We start from the raw sequence: 13,567 nt of genomic DNA, 5'->3' as shown, positions 1-13,567 counted from the left end.
TAGATATAAGTACACCAACACTAACATACAAATGATATTTAGTAAAGTTAATGCGAATGATACAAACGCACACACATGCACAATCAGCTTGCGATGTAACCTCAGCAACCAGCAACACAAAGCACGCAGCGCAGCTCAAACTCAACTCAACCCAGCGTAGATCAACTCAACCGCATAGCCACATACATACACACAGCTGTAATTGGAATTTAAGCAGCAGCTGAGTTTATTTGTGCGAACGCTCAAACTTTTTATTTAGTTCAATCTTGAGCGCGACAATTCAAACACTTGCTCGGTCAGCCGGCTTTGTTACTGCAATTTTATCATTACTACTTTTTTTTTATATTTAGGGAATACACAAAAGTGTCAACGCAGACTGAATTCAAAAGTGTATGAAGATTCCATCGCCAATGTGAGAGTGTTTGTGTGTGGTAGCTCAATATCTATTACCTTTTGAAAAGCACTACAAATACTGATAATAAACTGGGTAGCAAACCAGAGTACGTCAAACGGTCACACAGAGAGTGCATCTTTATATCAGTTGTTGAACAAAAGTCGGTGAAACGTTGAAGTTTTATTTTTTATTTTTATTTTTTTTTAATTTTTTTCACATTTTTTTTCTGTATTTTTTTCCTATTTTTGTATTATTTTCATAATTTTCTGTTTCTTTTTTTTGTTTTTTTTTGTGAATTGTTAAATTGTTACGCTAAATGGAAAAATTGCAGATCCTCATTACGTTACATGAGTGCAATTTAAATATTTATTTAGTTCAAACTATTCTTTTTGTCATAAATTAATTGTATTGTGTTGTAATAACAAATACTGCTCCATATAAAAATATTTCGCGAAATTGTTGTGCTAGGCGCGTAGTACGCATACCGACTTGTATACAAAGTGGAGAGTAGTGAAGTGGACCAAAGTGGAATGTATGAAGGCACAATGGGTAAGTAATTTGGAGAATGGAAAAAAACTGCTATAGAAACACTTGTTTTTACTCGCTTTCACATATTAAATTGTTTTTTTTTTATTATTAAGTTTTCTACGTTGTTTATCTGGTATTATTAAATTCACATACTTCCGCACTCATTGTTATGCAATGGGAGTAAAAATACAGAACTTTCGCAGGTGTAAACAAAATAATTGAAAATTGAAAAATAAATGTTGAAACGTACATTGTTGTCTGTCTGCTTCAAGGAAGTATATGTGCAGAATGGTATGTCAACACTTATTTGGTGACGTGAAAAAATCTTAGTAATATTTTTTAACCCGGCGTTAGTCGCTACTGGGTAAAAGATACCAGAGAGGTAATAAAACCACTTATAACTTTTTTTTCTACAAAATATAGTGATCTGCCGTTTCAAGTATGATACCTTTCTGCATAGAAATAAAAGACGCGCTCACTACGTAAAATAAATATTTAATTAGGTTGGGTTAGGTTGAAGCCGATTGTCCTGTGGGACACACTCCGACCCATTGTGATCCCTAGTCCCAGTGTGTGCTTTTCAAAAATTGTTAAATACATATCTCTGATTTCTGTAGAACTAAGATCTTTCAACTCATCAAAAAATTGTTCACCCAGAATAGTAAACCTGCGTCTGGATAAAGCAGGACAGTGGCACAGCAGGTGCGAGATCATCTCTTCCTCGTCCTCATCTGGACAACTTCTAAAGAAGTCATGTGTTTGCACACCCATCCTTTGGGCACACACTGCCTATTAGGCAATGCCCCGTTATCACTGAGATCAATGTGCTAAGACTGTGTTTATTTTGGCTTAACAGAGATTCTGTGCGTTTAGCATTTAGAGTCAGCCATAGTTGACGGGCGATTTTGCAGGTGGCTTCATTGCGCCATCTATCATTTGCTTTCCTTACAATTTCTTCAAGGATGAGTAGCTTACATGTTTGTAAGGGTATCCCTATGTCATTATCTATGTACTCATCAGTCAGTTTAGTGCCGAGTCTTGCTATTTCATCGGCTCTACAGTTACCCTCAATGTCGCGAAGACCAGGAACCATGTTACTAGGTGAAATGACTCAGCCATCTCGTTATGAGATGTGCAGCATTTCATGGCTTCCTTGGAGGTTGTGGACTGTTTTGTGAGGGATTTTATCGCCGCTTGGCTATCAGTGAAAATGTAGATAGCATTTCCGGATATCGCATCACACTGTATCAGTGCCGCGGCTTTTATTATTGCCATCAGTTCAGTCTGAAATACACTACAGTAGTCGGGAGAAGGAGATCCCCAGATGCTCGGAGTATATACCTCCGCCCACCCTGCCCTCGAGCTTTGAGCAATCTGTGTATACATGTTTGGACTCGCCCTGTCTCACCTTGTCCCGTTCCCACTTATCCCTTGAGGGTAGGAGGGTCGTAAACGATGTAATGGCAAGTATAGGCGGGAGTTCATAGACCACCAGTCCGGGAAGCCCCAAAGTGCCAGCCAGGATTTTACCGTGACCATCATCCGTGTTTGACCACTAATTTAGAGTGTTCAGCCTTATTGGCGCACTGCGTGCGTTATATATTGCCTGCAGATCTACCGGCATGAAGTTTAATGTCTCATATAATGCTCTCGATGGTGTGGTTGACATGGCGCCGGTTATCAGAACAGATGCTAGTCTTTGAACCTTGTCAAGTGTTTTGATGTTCACACTCTTCTGAAGGGCATCCCACCATATTACAATACCACCATAAAAAGAAGAAAAGCTGCGTATTTGGGTCTTATTATGAGAAACGACAAATATCATGTACTTCAACTAATCCTGCAAGGAAAAATAGAAGGCATAGGCAGAAAACAACTATCCTGGCTGAGAAATATAAGACATTGGACTGGAATCGGCAATATAGGAACTTTATTGGAGACAGCGAGAAATAGAGACCTTTATCATGAAATTATAACAAATTTACATTAAACGTAAAATATTTTTGTAATTCGACATTTAATTGTAATATATATTGAATCAATTGTATGATCGCCCACATTCAGAATCGAATTGGCAAATAAAGAAGAAGTAGAGAATTGGCTTAACCACTGCTGTGTAGAGCAAATTTATCATTCTGGGTTCCAATCCCCATTTCTTCCCAATAAGCCTTCCGCAGGAGTACATTGCGGTCATAGCTTTACGTGCTCTGTCTGCGACTGTGAGCCCCCAATTTAGCTTCCTATCTAGTACAAGTCCTCGATATTTAGCCCCTTCTGTTACTCTAAGTGGTTTCCCTCCCAGGAATATTTGTTAAAGAGCAGGTGTTTTGTGTTTCCTACTAAAAAGTATCAGATAAGTTTTTCCGGATTCACTTTTCCGGACAAACAATGTTGGAAGGTGTTTCCCCGAGATAGCTATTACAATATCATCGGCATATGATATTAATTAAATATTTAATTAATTATATACCTATATATTACGTGGTAATTTTTACCCTGGTGCGACCGTTTGTGTTTGTATTTGCCTAGCGACAATTAGTTTGTATTTTCGTGCAAATATTTTCATACATATGGCCAGTATGACCCTCAGATAGATTACAAATATTTTCGATGACATATTGTATTTTATAGTTTAACAAAACCAACTGAAATAAAATGCCTGCGATTGGATACAAGCAGTTTATTAGTTATTCTACTATATTACTATTATGATTAAGTCATGAGGTAGGCGTGTTTGAAGTATTGAAGTTTTTTAAATTATCGATAATTTTTTTTGGCAAAATCATTGAATGATGTTATCAAACTAGCATACTTAGAAATTTGTTTAATATTAAATGGTAGAATATCATATTGCGCACAGAATGTTTCGTGCCTCTGTCGTGCACTGTGAAAGCGTGGGCAGTCGTTCAAAAGATGATGCATACTCTGCACAGTGAGTTGGTCACACGGGCACCAGTCTTCGTCAATGATTTTGAATCGCTTTAAGTATGCCTTGTTGAAACCATGGCCAGTAAAGAGCTGTGTCAATTCAAATGATATCCCAAAGAGTTGTCGGTATAGTTGAGTATATTCAATAATTGGGAAGAAAGTCTTCGTAATGAAGTCAGTGCTATCATCGGCATACTTCTGCTGCCATGACTCGAATATTTTAAGACGAATTTGCCGTATAGCGTAGCTTGAAGGAAATTCAGTGTATACCCGAGCGACCCCTTGATTTGCTGCTTCTTTTGCCTGCTCATCTGCGCGCTCGTTTCCTTCAATACGATGTGTGATTTGACCCAGTAAAAGTCAATTCTGTGTTCCTGGCGAAGAAGGTGCAGGTGCTGATGAATTGATGCTTTTAAGGGATTAGGATTGCTCAGATTTTAGATAGCTTGCGAATAAGAGCAACTGTCGCTAATCTAACTAGATTTTCCGTTTTCAATTCTTTCTGAGCCCACTTCAGTGCATCGTCAATGGCTTGAGCTTCAGCCTGGAAGACAGTGCATATGTCATGTAATTTACATTTACGTGACGTCTAGTCGTCATGTTGTTTATGAATTGGATTCCCTTTTAATTTTCTTTAAATCTACCTGTTCTCCGAAAAAATCTGAGTAGATCTTGTAGTGCCAAGGAGCCAAGATGGTGGCTTCTTAACACATCAGTGCCAAGCACCTCAAACCTCATTCGAGCGAAGGCGGGGCAGACGCACAGGAAGTGGTCTGCCGTCTCATCCTCCTCCTCACAAGCTGGACAGAGAACACTGCCTGAGATGCCCAACCTTTCCATGTGCTTCGCCCGTGTGTGGCCCGTCATCAGTCCAACCAGCCGTCTGCACTCCGCTCTGCTTCATGACAGAAGGGTTTGCGACAGTCGATCGGACATGACAGGTAACATCAGTTTTGCCCATCTGCAGCCTCTCTCAGCCTGCCAAGCTGGCTGTGATGGCCGCAGAAGGGAGTGGCAAAACGGGCTCTGGGCCAAAAAAGTGGGCTTCAGAGCCCATCCTAGCTAAGCAGTCAGTCGTTACCCACGATGTCCACGTGACCCGGGACCCATGTTAGCATCAGGCTATTATGTCTACCGACATAGTTCAGCCTGTAGTTACAGGACTCGCCTAACCCTGCTGTGGCCGGGTGGCTGTCTAAATCCATGAGCACAGCTTAGCCGTAGACTAACCAGAGCGTCTAATGCCGGGCCTGAAGTAGTCGTTCTCACTTAGAATACACCGTTATCGTTTGGAGAGCTTACGACCAATTTCGATTAATAGCAGGCACAACTTTCCCTACGATTTGAGTCCTTTGCTTCAACTTATAATTCTCGGCTGAAGCTAATTAATCTAGAATCTTTAGAAAACAGGACAGTCCGTTCACTTTCGTTTATTTTCAGTGTTGTTAATGGCATCATCGACCATCCAGTTCTACTTGATCGGATGAGCTTTAATGTTCTCCAAAGAAGTTTTCGCAATTTTGACTATTTTATGAGGAAAACCTTAAAACTAAATTTGCGAATAATGCACCTATTGCTTGGGCACTTCGAGACTATAATTCCTTATCTAATACCAGTCTGCTTAACTTTGCTTTATCTTAATCTAATTTTATAAAGATTTTAAATTTAGTTGGTTAATATTGTCTTTATTGTGATTGCGAATATTTTAGTTGCCAAATTTGGCTTGATTTTCTTTGTAAGGTAATTTGTACTATAATGTTTTTTCAATAAATAATTAAATTTCCTTTGATTTTGCGTGTGTTGTCATGCAGTTTTAAACATATATTAATTTCAGCGGATTTTTCGTGTTATTTTTTTTTTGTTTAATTCGTTGCAGTTTCTTTTGATAGATTGGTTTGTATGTATATTTAGCTACTTATTTTCATCGTACACGATAAACCTACGTGGCCTTCTAAATGAGAAGCCATTTTGTGACTGAAAGTAAAAAAGTGAAGTTTTAAAACCAATTTTTATTATTATCAGTTTTTTTTTTTTTTTTGTTTTGTGACAAACGAATTTCTTCTTCTGGCGTGCGCCGTAGCTGGGTGGCTTGCTACATTACTACCATTCAGAAGTGTCGAAGTTGGAATCTTCGCGCATGAAATATGCAATAATAATGCGGCTCTCGGCTGCTGTTGCAAACCTACAAAAGTATTTCTGCCATGCGAAAGCTCTCCATATAACCAAAGCCAACAGGCGTTCGAAGTCGACTTAAAAGTCAGGTCCCTTCATTTGTGGAAAACATTTACACAGGCACATCTTTAATGCTAATGATTGACTTTAGCCTCCTTTGTATATTGCGCTCTAGCACTTGATGTTTTTTTTTGTGAGGAGGTTTAAACTGTCTCCCGCATCTCTCAAAGGCATGTGAAGTTTGCATGAAAGTGATGAACTCCTTTCGTTTTGAACTGTCGCTCACTTTAGAACCACTTTTGCATTACTTCAGAATACCGTTCCACATTTCTCTTTGGAAGATCTTTAACTGCATACCTCCATCTTGTACATTATTTCTATCTGCATGTATCCAGGTTACGCTTTTTCATTCGAGAACATTGCCCACAAAGCTGCTGATGCTTTCCCCCATTTTCTTACTGCTTACCACTTTGCTAATTACATTTTCGGTGGTTACATGGCCGACTGCATTCCCCAGTGTTCGTCATTCAAAGCAAATGTTCGTGTGCGTAGTTGAAGAAAGCGTGTTCTGCTGCTCAAGATAAAGTAAATAACCTGTGACGGTGAGCCAGTTGGAGGGTATTCTGTATCACGCATTTATACAGCATATGCATTAGGCCGGGTCGATTCGTGGGGAGGCAAAAAAATCGCCCATTGCTCTGTGAAAATCATATTCTAGGGATCAAAATAAGAAACTTTGCCGAAGAAACCATACCTCTAAAACGAATTCTGATGTCCCCCAATTTGGGTCGAACTTTTTAGTTTCTTTTCTCATGTAAAGACCAAAAATGGTGATATTTTGAAATGGTTGTATGGGGAACCCCCCCCCCCCCCCGGGGAGTTCCAGGGGGTGTGCCACTGGCACTGGGTCAAAGTGGGATTTTTCGTTCGACCCAAATTGGGGGGCATCAGAATTCGTTTTAGAGGTATGGGTCCTTCGACAAAGTTTCTTATTTTGATCCCTGGAATACGGGTTTCACAGAGCAATGAGCGATTTTTAAATCGACCCGCCCTAATATGCATGGTACCGATTTCTTGCAGATGGTCACAAACAAACCAGCTTCAATTTTTTGCATACATCAGATCCGCTTTATCTAATAGTCTTCTTCTACATATATCTGAAAGTTCCCTGTGATGCTGAGTTTCGAGACTAGCGAATTTCTTTCTTGTGTTTCCGTAGTTTGATGGCAAAAAACATTGCAAAATACAGCCTCACTACTGATACACTACAAATAAATTGCAAAGGCTATCCTGGTTCTTGTACACTGTGTTTTTTTTCCATGTTCAGACTCTTCCATCGTACACGGTTCTGTGCTGTTGTTTTTGCACCGTCCCATAAGATGCCAGTATCTGCTAGGTCGCGCTGCATTGACCTTCTTCAAGTGTGTTTTGGTCGACCGCAACCTCTGTTCCCTTGCAGGTTCCAGTCCAGTGCCAGTCCAGAGGCAGAATACCGTCCTTTTCTTGAGAATGGCGAGAAGCTCCTGCAGATTTGCAGTAAATTAGCAGTCTAGGAAACACTGAGATTGAACCACTTCAACTCTTTTATAATCGCACATAAAATCGTTAGGACTCTTTAGCATTGAACAGAGACGCTGAAGGTCGTCGGGACAGCCAATACAAAGAACATATTGATCCAGAACTAATGACGAATTGAATATCAATTATAAGCAATTATTCTAATTTCCCTAACTTTATACTAAATATACATAAATCGGAGGAAGAGCTCGGCCAAGCACCAAATGAAGGCTGCAAACATCAAGTATATATACAATATCTTTATATATATTAATAAAATATTATTATTATAAACACGAAGTTCAAGTTTACCCCAAAAAAGGCAACACTGACGAGTAGTCTGCAAATATATCGCAACAAAATTGGTGAACGGAGCTATTAAATAGTTAAACAACCACAAAATTTTCCATCATTATGAATTCAAGTGATTTCATAGCAAAGCCAAATTTGTTAGCAAAGGTAAGCCGATGGCAGACAGCTAAAACAAGTACGCAATTAATTTTCAAATTTTGCTTTGCCATTATACTCCGTCAGCGTGAACAAAAAGAAAAAAAGCAAATGCGCTATGACGCATTATTATTTGTACGCAGACAGTGGCACAAAAGCAAGCCAAACAATTATATTTGATTTTACTCTTTGAAATTTCAGAGAAATTTCAAGTTCTTTTGTGCTTTGCTAAATTTAAAAGAAAGAAAAAATGAGCCAAATAGGTTTGCGAATATTTTGCAACCAAATAACAAACCAGTTTTGGTAAAAAAAGCCTCTAACTGGTGCTAATATATTTCATTTTCAAGCTGTCATTTGTTCTGCGTTTATTCTTTTGAAATAATAGCATGAAAAAAACTTAATTTGCAACTGCTGCTAGTACTTGTTTTCAACGATTTGTATATGGGCATTTATTAATTTGGGTTGAATGCAACAATAGCAAAGAAGATATCAGGTCAGTCCATAAGTTCGTGCGTTTTTTAAAGGTGGTTTTAAAATTAATAAAAAATATGTTTAAAGTATTTATTAATAAATAATATATTTTCCTTCATTATTTACAATGTCTTCCCAATGTTCAGGCAAATTTTGAACTCCCTGCTCAACAAACGTTTTGTCTTTGGAGCCAAAATACGCTTCCATATCCTTTTTATAGCTTCTTTTGAGGAGTAGTTCTTGTTACTCAGATGGGATTGACGTCCACGGAAAAGGTGATAATCACAAGGTGCAATCTCCGGAGAGTATGGTGGATGCGGCATTAGCTCCCATCTGAGCTCGTTCAGCTTGCCTAATGTTTGTCTTGCGGTATGAGGTCTTGCGTTGTTGTGGTGAAACAAAACTTTGCGTCTATTCACTAAAGACGGTCGATTCTTGTTAAGTGCCTCATTCAGGTTTGATAGCTGCTGGGAATAATAATCTGCGGTTATCGTCTGGTTTGGATCCAGAAGCTTATAATAAACAATACCGGCCATATCCCACCAAACAGACAGGAGACTGTCAAATTTGGCTTAGCTTCCATGAGTTCGCCTCTTATACGCGTTCGAAGATTCCATTTTATTTTTTAACAACACGTGCTTCTATCCGCGATTAGAATCACTTGTTGCATGCACAATGTATCAAGGAAAATATAAATAGTTCCGTTATATTCCGCGAATAATTTTTTGTATGCAAAAATCGTTCAAAAGTGAAATTATGGGTAAAATACGCATGCACTTGTGGACTAACCTGATATAATACAGATTAAAATCCCCCAATGGATACCTGTATTAGGCGGATACATGTCATAGACGAACATTTTTTTCATAGAACAAGCCTTTGGTATCGAAACAAATTACCTCCTCTTGAGCGCGGTACCTGCCTTGAGCAAACAAAAGTTGACTGATGGTGAGCATACATCCGAGAGAAGTTTCTCTGTATTTGATTTATTTATTTTATTAGTGCAAACTAAAATAATAAATAATGAATAAAATATAAAAATATTAAATAATAAAATTATTATTCTACTTTGCTATTAGCTAGCAAGGCTTTCAGCTGTTATTTGTTTTAAATACACTATGAGCGTCGAAGGTTAGTCAGCAACTATGAAGTTTCGGTTTAGGGAAAAATCATGAGTACAAAATTCGCCAGACCCATGCACATACACATACATACTTATACATACATAAAGAGTTATTTAATATAATATTAATAATGTGAAAAAAAAACAATGGTAATTATACATTTTTGGTTCCAGTTCAGCGAGAATACGTCACAATTTATGCGTCACATACAGATCTCAAAAAAGCTAAATCCGTATACTTACATACATATTTGTATATATGTGCATATAAATATACAATTTTATTATAAATATAACCAAGAAATAAATTACTACATTTTTTGAGTGCCAAATAAAAATTCATCGATAGCACTGAGTGAGCTACACGCCAAGTTTATTGCAAACACGTAGGCGAAAACGGCTTCTCAGGAAGAAAAACAATAAGGAATGTAAAGGGGTTGCATACTTTAAAAAGTGTTGCACACTTAGTCCATAAATATGATATTTTACGATTTCTATAAATAATTTATGAAGGCATTACCTTTTGCAATTGAAGATCCGTGAGTAAAACGCTTTGCGAGACGCGATTTTAATACAAAACGATTTTTAATACAACCAAATCAAAACGCAAATGAAGTACACGATTGTAGTTTCAGAGTGACGGGAACATAAGAGTAAGAAAAAAAATTACTTTCTGTTACCAAACTTCGGGAATTTTTTTTTACTGTAAAAAAGAAACCAATACTTCCTGGACCATAACATTTTTTTCCGGGACAGACTAGCAAGTACAGCACTCAGACACAATTAAACCCATTGTTCTGCATTCGGATTCCCTTTTTAATTCTCTTTAAATCTGCTCGACCTCCATAGAAATGTGAGTAGATCTTGTGATGCCAAGGAGCCAAGGTGTTCGCTTCTTACCACATCAGTGCCAAAGACCTCAAGCCTGATTCGAGCGAAGGCGGGGCAGGTGCACAGAAAGTGATCCGCCGTCTCATCCTCCTCTTCAAAAGCTGGGCAGAGTGCACTGTCTGAGATGCCTACCTTTTCCATGTGCTTTGCTCATAGAAAGACGCTGAATGCTTATTGAAAGACGAAACTTCCTCATCTTGTCGGTAATGGGTGTGGTTTTTTGTAGTTGGGTTTGCAGTTTTTATAAGACCGCACAAAGACGGAACTGCTTATTTGTTAGAAAAAACCGTGTCGCGCCCGAAAGTCTGTAGCTCGGCTAATATAAGTTCTTTAAAATATAAGGTTTTTAATTTTTTGAGGATCTGATCTTTGACTCCTAGTAGCACTTGTAATATGATTTTGCTCAAAAAAAGCTATATACTATTTAAATAGGTTATATGCTATTTCATCACAAGGAGCCTCAATTTGGTTTAGTTGTAAAACAGCCAATTTACCAAGGTTAGGTTAGGTTAGGTTATGGTGGTAGTCGGTCTGCACGACCAACTCACTTAGACCTTACAGGTCCGTTGTGATACCACTGTGCTACTCGCGAACCTCATTTGTCTTCCTTCGTGGAACCAATTTGTGGCTCTTATAAAACGTAGTATTGATGCCAACCCCACGCCAGACAGCTCTATAAGAGAATTAAAAAAGTATTTACCTAGACAACCTGCTTTGATTTTAGCTAAGGCTGGACAATTGCAAAGGAAGTGCTCGACTGTTTCTTCCTCCTCGCCATCTCTGCAACATCTGCAATATTCATAGGGGAAAACTCCTAGTCTCGAGAAATGTCTACCAAATAGCTACTGACCGGTTAAAGAAATCACGATCTTCCAGATATTGTCTCACGAGAGACTAAGCTCTGCCTTTGTTCTTTTCTTGTTTATTTGAGGCCATAGTTGCCTAGCTGTTTGACACGTATCCTCATTTCTCCATGACTTATTGGCTTCTTTGGTAATGTTGTTTTTTATTATTAATTTACTCGTGGCCATGGGTATTCTAATGGTACTTTTATCCCTGAGCAGTTGAAGAGCAGTACCTTTCCGTGCTAGTTCATTAGCTTTACAGTTTTCCTCAATATCTCTGTGTCCCGAAACCCAAATAAGGCGGATCTTGAATACGTCACTAATATCATTTAGGGCCGCCCGGCATTCCTGTGCAACCTTCGATCTTAGTAAAGCCGCATTCATTGAGTTGATGACCGCCTGGCTATCCGAGAATATATTTGTAGTCGTTTTTGCTACGGCGTACGTATTTAGATATGTAGCCACTTTTTTTATAGCTAGAACCTCTGCCTGATAGACGCTGCAGTAGTCTGGTAGTCGAACGGATAGTTCCAGTCCTAATTCCTTCGAGAAAACTCCATAGCCAACCTTATCGCCTACCTTGGAACCATCTGTATAAAAATTTAATTCCCCCCTTCTCCATGGCCTTGGTGTCTGTCACTCCCTTCTTGACGGTATACTCGTCTTGAAGAGCCTTTCAAAGGTGAGCCTAGGGATAGAATAGTCTTTTTCTTGCTTGTCACTAGTCAGAGAGTGCAAAATAGAAGCGTGGCAAAACCACCGGTCTTTCCATAGCGCCATACTTTTGAGTCTGAGTGCCGAGGCGGCGGCCACGTGTTTACCTACCAGATTTAGGGCAGGTAAATTGATTAGCACTTCCAGCTCTTTACTTGGTGTAGTCCTTAAAGATCCAGAGATGCATAAAAAAGCTTTTCTTACTCATGATTTGAGCGTAAGTCGCCTTTTGTTGGCCTTTTTTACTCTTTCATCAATATTAGATTTCCACGAGAGTTTCCTGTGTCTAGGTACTTGAGTCCTAGGTACTTGACATTCTCTTTCAAAGGAATCTCCACACCCTTAAAAATTAGCGGAGAGATTATAGGAAGCCTATGTTTCTTTTGTAAAGAGAATTATTTCAGTGAGAGGCTTATATCGAGTCCCCGACTCTCAGTCCAGCTTCTAAGTGTGGCCATACTGGAGCGCAGAATATCCATGAAGGTGTTAGGATATTTTGCCTTTAACGGCAATTGCTAAGTTTCCTGCGTAAGCAATGACGTGGCAACACCCTCTTTCCAGGGTCAGAAATAGGGAGTTAACTGCCAAAATCCAAAGAAGGAGGCAGAGGACTTTGCCTTGCCTTGCGCCTGTCTGCTTAGAGTAGTGCTGCCTAATTTAGCCGTTACCTTTCTTTTGACGAGTATATCTTCTATCAGGGCAACAACGTGTGGCTCAGCCCCAAAGTCTTCTATTGAATCTACTATAGCGTTGCACTTATATTGTTGAAGGCGTCTTCTATATCTACGAAAGCAACCAATGCAAACTCTTTGTCTAATAAACTTTTTTCCACCAACCCGAGGAGTGAGTGTAACGCAGTTTCTGTATACTTCCCTTTAGTATAGGCAAGTTGCACCGAGGGCAAAAAAGACGTAAGACTAATAGGTCTGAAGTCTTTGGGGTTAATGTGTGAGGACCTACCTGCTTTGGGTATGAATGAGACTTTTTCCTCCCTCCAGCCTAGCGGAACCTAGCCCATGTTAAGACAACTTCTAAGGACAATTTTGATAAACGGTAATATAATGTCCCTTGATTGCTGCAGTTCAGCAGGGTAGATACCATCTATTCCCAATTTTACCTAACTTAAACTTAATAGGTGGAACAAGCGGATTGCGAACATATTTTTATATTTTTTTTTTATTATTTACGCTCATTAATATTAAATAATTTTTTTACAGCACCAAAAATTTTGAACTTCGAAAGGCCATATCTGGATTTCAGAGGCTAACATCAAAAGTTGGGGAAATTAGTTTTTACTTAAAAGTTTTTTACTAATAAAAGGTTGGTCCAATACCCGAAAAAAGTTGGTTTTGCTGTGCAGGGCTATTTATTAAAAAAATGATTTTATTTTGTACTTATAAACTGGGAAACCGATAGCGAAACTAAATTTTATTTATTATTTGTACTGCTATTTTCTTCATGTTTATTTACCAATTCGACTTCGAATATAGGCGATCA

The 13,567-nt window shown here is 38.7% G+C and overlaps 1 protein-coding gene across 1 annotated transcript in view; it reads left to right on the top strand.

Annotated features, from left to right (window-relative positions):
- The first annotated feature begins 464 nt into the window (after positions 1–464).
- LOC128855780 (facilitated trehalose transporter Tret1-like) overlaps positions 465–13,567 on the top strand; it is a 65,328-nt gene continuing 52,225 nt past the window's right edge. The window contains exon 1 of the mRNA XM_054090955.1: positions 465–554. The gene's annotated coding sequence lies outside the window, so the exon portion shown is untranslated. The remainder of the gene's footprint in view (positions 555–13,567) is intronic.

Source organism: Anastrepha ludens, chromosome 2 (assembly GCF_028408465.1).
Source record: "Anastrepha ludens isolate Willacy chromosome 2, idAnaLude1.1, whole genome shotgun sequence".
Taxonomy (NCBI): domain Eukaryota; kingdom Metazoa; phylum Arthropoda; class Insecta; order Diptera; family Tephritidae; genus Anastrepha; species Anastrepha ludens.
This window is presented reverse-complemented; position numbering and strand designations above follow the sequence as displayed.